Genomic DNA, 10,195 nt, shown 5'->3' with positions numbered 1-10,195 from the left:
CTGAGGAAGAGAAGCAAAGACATCGAGGAAACTCATTGGTAGGTGAAAACTCAGTACAAATGATAAAGTGATTAAAATGAGATTGAGGCACTAAGTTTTGGAACTCCATCCCTAAATCTCTCTGCCTGTCCGCTGCATGCTTTTTCTTTAACCACTTCTTCAAATCTACCTTTTGACCTAATCTTAGTCATCTCCTCTTTGGAATCTGTGTCAATTTTTGACTGATTACATTTCTACATCTATACATTTGACACATCTTTCCTGTTACATAAAATGTGATGGTCTCAAAACCATTTGCGTTTATGAATAATTATCCTTGGGAATGAATTAATTGCCCAATATTATAGTTACTGGATTTATGTGACCGTTCCCAACAATCATAATTCAACATATTATTGATTTTTTGTCTCTAAATTTTGTTCTTACTTTAATACTTTTCTGACATCAAAAAATATATTATTGACATGCAAAAGTGCATGAAGTTCATCTGACTAGTTCTAAGATGCTGGGACTGCCCTATGAAGAGAAATGTGGCAGACTGGGTCTATAATCTCCAGAGTTGCAATGGATAAGAAGAGATCTAATTTACACTGACAGAATACTTTTAGTGATAGACAAAGTAGATGCAGGTATGATGACCCCTGATTGGGGAGTTTAGAAATAGCAGACACAATTTAAAAATAAGAAGGATGCCATTTAGGACAGAGATGAGGAGGTTTTTTTGTTACTCAGTCTTTTCAATCCTCTATCCCAGGGGTTAATGGAAACTCAGTCTTTGAGTTGTTTAAAGTAGAGATTAATAGATTTCTGATTTCCAATGGTATAAACAATAATGGGTACATGGTGGGTAAATGTCATTGAAGTATTTGATCAGACATGATTAGGATAGTGAAGAAGGCATTTGATACGCTTTCCTTTATTGGTCAGTGTATTGAGTATAGGAGTTGGGAGGTCATGTTGTTGCTGTATAGGACATTCATTGGTTAGGCCACTTTTGGAGTGTGCAGTTCTGGTCTCCCTGCTATAAAAAGGATGTTGTGAAACTTGAAAGGGTTCAGAAAAGATTTACAAGGATGTTGCCAGGGTTGAAGGGTTTGAGGTACAGAGAGAGGCTGAATCGGCTACGGCTATTTTCCATGGAGTGTCAGAGGCTGAGGGGTGACCTTTTAGAGGTTTATAAAATCATGAAGGGCATGGATAGGGTAAATAGACAAGGTTTTTTCGCTGGGTGAGAGAGTTCAAAACCAGAAGACATAGGTTTAAGATGAGAGGGAGAAGATTTAAAAGGGACCTAAGGGGCAACGTTTTCATGCAGAAGATTGTACATGTATGGAATGAGCTGCCAGAGGAAGTGGTGGAGGCTAGTACATTTACAGCATTTAAAAGGCATCTGGATGGGTATATGAATAGGAAGGTTTAAGAACCTAAAAACATAAGAACCAGGATAGGAGTAGGCCATCTGGCCCTTTGAGCCTGCTCTGCCATTTAATAATATCATGGCTGATCTTCTCGTGGATACAGATCCCCTTATCTGTGCTCTCACCGTATCCCTTAATCCTTTATTGTTCAAAAAGAATTTACCTTAGCTTTAAAAACATTTACTGAAGTAACGTCAACTACTTCACTGGGCAGGGAATTCCATAGATTCACAACCCTCTGGGAAAAGAAGTTCCTTCTCAATTCAATTCTAAATCTGGTTCCTCTAATCTTGAGGCTATATCCTCTTGTCCTAGCTTCACCTGCCAGCGGAAACATCCTCTCTAACTCTATCATATCTATTCCCTTCATAATTTTATACGTTTCTGTAAGATTGCCCCTCAATCTTCCAAATTCCAATTAATATAATCCCAATCTACTCAGTCTCTCCTCATAAGATGATCCCCTTAACTCCGGAATCAACCTAGTGAACCACCTCTGCACCCCCTCCAGTGCCAGTACATGAGCAGCACAGTGGCACAGTGGTTAGCACTGCTGCCTCACAGCACCAGAGACCCAGGTTCAATTCCCACCTCAGGCAACTGTCTGTGTGGAGTTTGCACATTCTCCCTGTGTCTGCGTGGGTTTCCTCCGGGTGCTCAAGTTTCCTCCCACAGTGCAAAAATGTGCAGGTTAGGTGAATTGGCCATGTTAAATTGCCAGTAGTGTTAGGTGAAGGGATAAATGTAGGGGAGTGGGTTGCTCTTCGGAAGGTTGGCGTGGACTTGTTGGGCCGAGGGACCTGTTTCCACACTGTAAGTAATCTAATCTAATCCTTTCTCAAGTAAGGAGACTGCACACAGCACTCCAGGAATGGCCTCACCAGCACCTTGTAAGGCTGTACTATAACCTCTCTGCTTTTCAACTCAATCCCTTTAGCAATGAAGGACAAAATTCCATTTACCTTCCTAATTACCTGTTGTATCTGCAGACCAACCTTCTGTGATTCATGCTCAAGGACACCCAGGTCCCTCTGCATAGCAGCATGCTGCAAATTTTTACCATTCAAATAATAATCCTTTCTATTATTACTCCTACCAAAACATATGACTTCATATTTATTTACATTGTATTCCATCTGCCAGGCCTTTGCCTATTCATTCAATGCATCTATGTTCCTCTCCAAAGTTTTCAACATCCTCTGCACACTTTGCTCTGCCACTCATCTTAGTCTCATCTGCAAAGTTTGACACCCTAGACGTGGTCCCCAACTCCAATCATCAACATAAATTGTAAATAATTGCTGTCCCAACACCGATCCCTGAGGCACACCACTAGTCACTGTATTCCAGCCTGAATAGCACTCATTTATTCCCACTGTTTGATTTCTGTTAGTCAACCAATCCTCTAACTGTGCTCATACTTTACCCCTAATGCCACACATCCTTATCTTATGCTTATGTTTCGAGGGATATGGGCCAGATGCTGGCAAATGGGACTAGATTAATTTAGAATATCCGGTCGACATGGACTAGTTGGACCGAAGGGTCTGTTTCTATGATGTGCATCTCTATGACTCTAAATCGTGGCGTAGCCTTGATTGGATGAATGGCCTACTCCTGTTTCTTTTATAAAACAAGATAACATTTAAAGACTTTCAAGTTGGAGATTTAACATAAGCACAGGCAGCACTGTTAAAGAAACTGGGGCTCGTAGATCTTTGGGAAGGGAGAAATGGAATTTTTAGCTTTGCTAAAATGGTGGAAGGGTGTTCTAACAAGATTGGAAGAAAGACCCAAATTGGATAACATCAGTTTGTGATTGATCTCCACAAACAATGATTTTTTTTTTAGTGTCTGGGAAAAAAAATTACCTTTGCAAAATAAATTCTGCAACGACATAAATAAATACAAATATTCAATTGTTAGCCTGTCTAGATCAAAAATTGAGATATAGCTACTTTAATGAAACACATTTTATTGCCAACTGACAAATATATGTTAGGCATTTCTTAGAAGTGGGTGGAAAAGGGTGGAGCATGCAAACATCATTGAAGACAAGCGCTGATCGGAAACAATTCTAGACTCAAAAAAATGGTCTTTACTTGATCTTAGAGTCCCACACGTTTTTTTGGATAAAATTATAAATATATATTAGGTTTCAAGCTGTTAGAAGTTATTAGAATAAAAATCTTGTCCAGTTTCTGGCTTTTGCACTCAGTGGCATATAATTAGTATTTCTTCAATGTTTGTTCGTGTGTAAACAATTCCTGTGCAAATTAGTAATACATTTTGAAGTTGCAAATACTAATGACAATGAATCTCTGTCTCTTCCAGCTGAATTTGATTCTCGAGTTGTTTAACAGCAACAAAGACTTGTAGCTGCAAGCACCTGTAATGTAATTAAATATCCTAAGGTCGTCAGAATATTATGCTTTCCTGGAAATTGGATTGATATATATGTTTCTTGACTTGCTGTGTTTTGTGAAGACAGTAAAGAGTTTCTGCTCCACAGAATGTAGAACAGCTCAATGCAGAAACATAACCTTTGGGCATATGACCTCCACCTTGAATCAAGCACTGGAGGTAGCCATCTTACAACCAGTGCCATATTGACACAGTACAACCAAACCTGTTATCCTGGCCATTTGTGACACTGAAAAATCCAACCTACTGCAAATCAGAAACAAAAACATAGACTTCTAGAAAACTCAGCAGGTCTGGCAGCATCTGTGGACAGAAAGCAGAATTTATATTTGGGGTCCAGCGGTTCCTCTTTTGAAGCATCTAAAAGCTACTAAAAGAAGAACACAGATATGTTCAGGGCTGCTGAAATCTGCTAAAATGTTTAAAAGTCTCATAACATACAATCAAATATGACATGAATCATGTGAGGATGTATTAACTCAGATGATCAAAAGGTCAAAGAGTCAGCCTTAGCTGCATTTCATGAGTTGCCGTTCACAGGGTTCTTGCACAAAACGACACTGGTACCTGACCTGAGATCTGTTTGAGCCTGTTTATTAGAGTGATAGATCTTGGATCAATTAAAGTTTGTTTCGGTTGGATCGGTAGGGTGATATTGTTGGAGATCTGTAGTACATTGAAGAAGTCAAGCATTCAAATGATTACGCTGTTAATGGGGGTTTCAGCAATAATGAGATTGGAGCAGAAGTGGTGAATATGTTGGGAGGGAAGCCTGCTTTGCTGATAGTCTCAAAGTGGATTTGTGGTTCAACTGGAGGTCCAAAAAGGTACAAGGCTACACATAACTGTGTTTAGTCCTAGTGAGCAGCAGAGGAAAAGAATGAAATCACCAATGCAAGTCTGAGGTCCCTCTTGGAAGTGTGAAATGATGCAATTTATTTTTGTCCATTTTGAGTTGATGGAATTCCTGACTCACCTATCCAACAGATATTTGGATGGTCTGCACAAATAGAAGGAGTAAAACAAATGCGTTGGGAGTGTTGTTGGCATTCAAATAGAAACTGACCTCTCAGTAACAAAGGAGGTTGGTGAGTGACATCTGTGGAAGAGTAAAGTGAATGATCTAAAAGTGCAATTCTGGTCTCCTTCCTATCGGAAAGATGTTGTGAAACTTGAAAGGGTTCAGAAAAGATTTACAAGGATGTTGCCAGGGTTGGAGAATTTGACCTATAGGGAGAGGCTGAATGGGCTGGGGCTGCTTTCCCTGGAGCGGAGGCTGAGGGGTGACCTTATAGAAGTTTACAAAATTATGAGGGGCACGGATAGGGTAAACAGGCAAAGTCTTTTCCCTGGGGTCGGGGAGTCCAGAACTAGAGGGCATAGGTTTAGGATGAGAGGGGAAAGATATAAAAGCGACCTAAGGGGCAACTTTTTCACACAGAGGGTGGTACGTGTATGGAAAGAGCTGCCAGAAGAAGTGGTGGAGGCTGGTACAATTGCAACATTTAAGAGGCATTTGGATGGGTATACGAATAGGAAGGGTTTGGAGGGATATGGGCCGGGTGCTGGTAGGTGGGACTAGATTGGGTTGGGATATCTGGTCAGCATGGACGGGTTGGACCGAAGGGTCTGTTTCCATGCTGTACATCTCTATGACTCTATGTCCTAGGATTTTCAGGAGATAAACATGAGGGCACAAAAAAACCATGAGCACTTGACAAGAAAAAACCATGAAGAAGATGGACTAACAGTGTTGAAGGCAGGTAGAAAGAAACCTGGAAAAGGACATTGCTGCAAGATTTGACTTTCGGACAGAAGGTGGAACAATAAGGTCAATTTAATTAATGTCTGTGGAGAATAGGGTACTTTGTATTCACGTAATCTGCGGATAGTAACTTTGACCAAGATGGGTTTTGCACTGTGTTGAAGATGGGCTAAAAATGAGGAACTACAATGGGGACCGTCATGAAGGATAAATATGGAATTTAATGGTGCTGATACATTTGTGAACTTTAAAGAGGAAGGGGAAGTTGGAGACCAGGGTGAAGGTGGAAGAATGAACAATTGGCGTTTCTAAGAAATAAAAGTGCAGTGCACGTTCAGACTGCATGGGGTGACAAACCGAAGCAATCACTTACCAATAAATATCAATCAGGCCTTGTAACATTTGTATTTGCATTTTGTTAATACATTTCAAATCCTCTGAAATGAAACAACCTAGGCACTACTCTAGGATAATGAATCTGATTGGATCGTAAATAAGATTTCATCATGCAATATCTGTAATCACATAACATCTAATCACATAAGCTTGGCCTACAGTTTGAAAATTTTGTGGTTCTGTTCGCCGAGCTGGGAATTTGTGTTGCAGACGTTTCGTCCCCTGTCTAGGTGACATCCTCAGTGCTTGGGAGCCTCCTGTGAAGCGCTTCTGTGATGTTTCCTCCGGCATTTATAGTGGTTTGAATCTGCCGCTTCCGGTTGTCAGTTCCAGCTGTCCGCTGCAGTGGTCGGTATATTGGGTCCAGGTCGATGTGCTTATTGATTGAATCTGTGGATGAGTGCCATGCCTCTAGGGATTCCCTGGCTATTCTCTTTGGCTTGTTCTATAAATGCCACTATAAATGCTGGAGGAAACATCACAGGAGGCTCCCAAGCACTTAGGATGTCACCTAGACAGGGGATGAAACGTCTGCAACACAAATTCCCAGCTCGGTGAACAGAACCACAACAAGCACCCGAGCTACAAATCTTCTCACAAACTTTGAGTTTCAAAATGTTATTACATTGACCCTTATAAAGTTCGGACATAGTTTGGCTGATCATCTTTCCCCATGTTTGATGGTCAGCTGCTGTTATGTTAGTAGCTCCAAGAAACTGAAGGCTATTTATAAACAGTTAGAGTGTATCCTGGCTCAAACCACAAATGAGAGTTGTGAACGTAAAGTGCAGTCTTTCCTCCCAGGTTACCAGCAGCAATATTTGAGAGATGAATCTTGGTGCATTCATGATCTGGCCTTGGGAAAGTGTCTAGAAGCAGCGAGCATAATGTCAGAGTAAGGAATTGACCAGTTAGGACAGAAATGAGAGAACTTTTTCTCTCAGAGGGAAGTGGATGTGTGGAATTCTTTACTGCAAAGGGCTGTCGAGGCTAAGTATATTCAATGCTGTCATAGACAGCTTTTTAAGGGGATCAATGATTATAGGGAAAAAGCTGAAAGGTAGAGTTTAGGATAAGCATATCAGCCATGATCTAATCAAATGGTAGAACAGATGCAATGGGCTGAATGGCCTACCTTGTTCCTACAATTTACAGCCTAATAGGGTTACCTGGCTCATGGTGTCTATACTGGGTCTCTAGATAAGATATTCACCCTGTCTTATTCCTCCTTGCTCACCTTTCTTTGTAAGTCTGTGCAATCTTCCATTTCAGATAGGCTGTGTTTGTTGACACCAAGAAGCATGCGCAGTATGTTCTCGGGAGAGGCTTTCACATGTGCTAGTGAATGAGATTTGTTAGTGTTTCCAGCATGCACCCATGCTGTGCACTTGCTTGGTTTCGCAAGAGATATCAGGAACCAGGAGTCAGGGAGAATAGAAGAAACCCCTTCAATCTACCCCATCCCCGACTTCCGTCTGATCACCTGTCTAGTCTTCTCACAGCCCCCTTTCTGATACCCCAACCAAGCCCCTACCCCTGACCAATTGTGGAGCTCTTTCCTGCTGCCAAACCCCATTTCACATATGCAATGCACACGTTCCACATGATAAAATTATGTAGAGAGTCGGGAACCATATTCATGTGCAGTCCCAAGAGAGAACACAGTTGCAACTGCCCTACCATTTCGCTGTCAGCAAATACTGCCATTCAGATAACTCCATAATTCCATTTGAATGATTTGGTTGCACCTACTTCCATCACACTCTCAAATAGTGCCATCCAGATCCCAATCACTCTCAAACACTTTTCCTCATTATCACCATTGCTTCTTTAGCTCTTTAACATAAATCTTGTTCACCATCATTTCACAAGGGGGTACAGTTTTTCTCTAGTCGAAAAGGAATTCCTGATGAAGGACTTATGCTCAAAATGTCGACTCTTCCGCTCCTTGGAAGCTGCCTGACCTACTGTGCTTTTCCAGCGCCACACTTTTCAACTCTGATCTCCAGCATCTGCAGTTCTCACTTTCTCTCAGTTTTTCTCTCTCCACTCTGTTCAGACGCCTCACAAATTTGAACACCCCTATTACATCTCCATTCAGTTGTACCAATCAATACAAAGAAATGGAACTGGATGGATCTCCAGACCTCGACCTCGGCACTGGAAAAGACAACGGCAGATACAGTCCTATCGACCCTGCAAAGTCCCCCTTACTAACATCTGGGGCTATTGCCAAAATTGGGAGAGCTGTCTCACAAACTAGGCAAGCAACAACCTGGCATAGTCATATTCACTGAACCATATCTTACAATGTCCCAGACACCACCATGACCATCCCTGGATATGTCCTGACTCAGCGGCAAGACTGCAGCAAGTGGCAAGGGAACCAACAAGAGGGAAAAACATACTTGACCTTTCCTTACTAATCTACCAGTTGCAGATGCATCTGTTCATGACAGTATCGCAAGAGCAACCACCGCACAGTCCTTGTGGATACAAAGTCCTGCTTTCACATTGAGAATATCCTCCATTGGGTTGTGTGGCTCTATCACCGACTTCGAACAAATCTAGCAACTCAAAACTGGGCATCCATGAGGCACTGTGAGCCATCAACAGCAGTAGAATTGTGCTCCAGCGCAATCTGTAACCTCATGGCCTAGCATATCCTCCACTCAACCATTATCATCAAGACAGGGGATCAATCCTGGTTCAATAGAGAGTACAGGAGGGCATGGCAGGGGCAGCACCAGGCAAAAATGAAGATGAGGTGTCAACCAGGTGAAGCCACCAAACACGACTATTTGCAAGCCAAACAGCATAAGCAGCAAGTGATAGACAGAGCTAAGTAATCCCACAACCATAGGATCAGATTTAAGCTTTGCAGTGCTGCCACATCCAGTTGCGAAAGGTGGTAGATGAGTAAATGACTCACTGGAGGAGGAGACTCTGCAAATATCCCCATCCTCAATGATGGAAGAGCCCAGCACATCAGTGCAAAAGATAAGGCTGATGCTTTCGCAGCAATCTTTAGCCAGAAGTGCGAAGTAGATAATCCATCTCAGCCTCCTTCAGTGGTCTAGGAGAAAGTGAGGACTGCAGATGCTGGAGATCACAGAGCTGAAAATGGGTTGCTGGAAAACGCAACAGGTCAGGCAGCATCCAAGGAACAGGAGAACTGACGTTTCGAGCATGAGCCCTTCTTCAGGAATGAGGTAAGTGTGCCAAGCAGGCTAAGATAAAAGGTAGGGAGGAGGGACTTGGGGGACGGGCGTTGGAAATGCGATAGGTGGAAGGAGGTTAAGGTGAGGGTGGTAAGGTGAGGGTGATAGGCCGGAGTGGGGGTGGGGGCAGAGAGGTCAGGAAGAAGATTGCAGGTTAGGAAGGTGGTGCTGAGTTCGAGGGTTGGGACTGAGACAAGGTGGGGGGAGGGGAAATGTCTCACAGGTGTTCTCTGAAACGTTCTGCAAGTAGGCGGCCTGTCTCGCCAATATAGAGGAGGCCACCTCGGGTGCAGCGGATGCAGTAAATGATGTGTGTGGAGGTGCAGGTGAATTCATTTCCCCTCCCCCCACCTTATTTCAGTCCCAACCCTCGAACTCAGCACCACCTTCCTAACCTGCAATCTTCTTCCTGACCTCTCCGCCCCCACCCCCACTCCGGCCTATCATTCTCACCTTATCATCCTCACCTTAACCTCCTTCCACCTATCGCATTTCCAACGCCCCTCCCCCAAGTCCCTCCTCTCTACCTTTTATCTTAGCCTGCTGGACACACTTTCCTCATTCCTGAAGAAGGGCTCATGCCCAAAACGTTGATTCTCCTGCTCCTTGGATGCTGCCTGACCTGCTGAGCTTTTCCAGCAACACATTTTCAGCTCCTCCAGTGGTCCCCAGCATTACAGAACCAGGCATCAGCCAATTTGATTCACTCCATATGATATCAAAAAATGGTTGGAGATGCTGGATATTGCACAGGCAACAGGCCCTTACAATATTCTAGTAACAATACTGAAGCCATGTGCTCCAGAACCTGCTGCTGCCCTAGCCAAACTGTTCCAGTACAGTTACAACACTGGCATTTACCCAACAATGTCGAAGATTGCCCAAGTATGTACTCGACATAAAAAGCAGGCCAAATCAAACCCAGCCAATTACTGCCCCAACCATGTACTCTCAATCATAAGTAAAGTGAT

This window comes from Chiloscyllium plagiosum, chromosome 17, assembly GCF_004010195.1.
Source record: "Chiloscyllium plagiosum isolate BGI_BamShark_2017 chromosome 17, ASM401019v2, whole genome shotgun sequence".
NCBI classification, from domain to species: domain Eukaryota; kingdom Metazoa; phylum Chordata; class Chondrichthyes; order Orectolobiformes; family Hemiscylliidae; genus Chiloscyllium; species Chiloscyllium plagiosum.
The sequence above is the reverse complement of the archived record's forward strand: the minus strand, read 5'-3'. Positions refer to the sequence as shown.